We start from the raw sequence: 803 nt of genomic DNA, 5'->3' as shown, positions 1-803 counted from the left end.
TCCCAGCCCCTCTGCCACCCGGCTACAGCCTGTGCTGTTGGCCATTGTCATCTGTCCCCTGCCTCGCCTCAGTGTCCTCTTGCATTAAAAAGTAGCAGGGCACCTTCTGCTTGGGTCCAGTAATCACCCGTTACCCAGCCCAGCAGGGTCCTGCAGCACTGGGGGCAAAAAAGGACCAGGCAGTGGTATGCATACGAAGGTTACTCCTGGGGATTTACAGGGCTCTTTTAGTGAAGAATGAGAAGGGTCGCCAGAGTCCCCACGAGCTGTCTGGAGCCAGGAGATCGAGACAGAGGCCTTGCCCTGTGCATCTCCTCACAAAACCTCTCCCTAGGTCTTCCAGTACAAGAGAGGGGATTCCTGCCAAACGCTCCCTCAATGCCTATCTGCATTTTCCTGGATGCCTCTAGCTCCTTTCCATGGCCTGCCTGGACTCTGACATTGCCTTGCTCCATGCAGAAGCAAGGCCTGGAGACAGGCGTGTGGGGAAGGCTCTCCGCAGGATAAAACCCCACTGCCCCGGCACATACCTTTTGTTTGCTTCATGGCTGCAGGGAATGTGAGAGGGAGCAAGGTACAGGGTGAAGTGGCAGGGAGGCCAGCGCCCCGCCTCTTCCAAGACGCCCCAGGTTTAATGGTTAAACAGCCCCAATGTCTCCTCTGCCCTCCCAGCCCCAGGGCACTGCCAGCCCTCACCCAGCTGAGCTGGGAGCAGGCACCAGAACCCTGGGACACTCAGTTTAGGACCAGATCCTGGTGTCCCAGCTTCCGGCTGCACCCAAGGGTGACCCATGGTGGGCAAG

The sequence above is a fragment of the Apaloderma vittatum genome, unplaced genomic scaffold (genome assembly GCF_000703405.1).
Source record: "Apaloderma vittatum isolate BGI_N311 unplaced genomic scaffold, ASM70340v1 scaffold29579, whole genome shotgun sequence".
NCBI classification, from domain to species: domain Eukaryota; kingdom Metazoa; phylum Chordata; class Aves; order Trogoniformes; family Trogonidae; genus Apaloderma; species Apaloderma vittatum.
The sequence above is the reverse complement of the archived record's forward strand: the minus strand, read 5'-3'. Positions refer to the sequence as shown.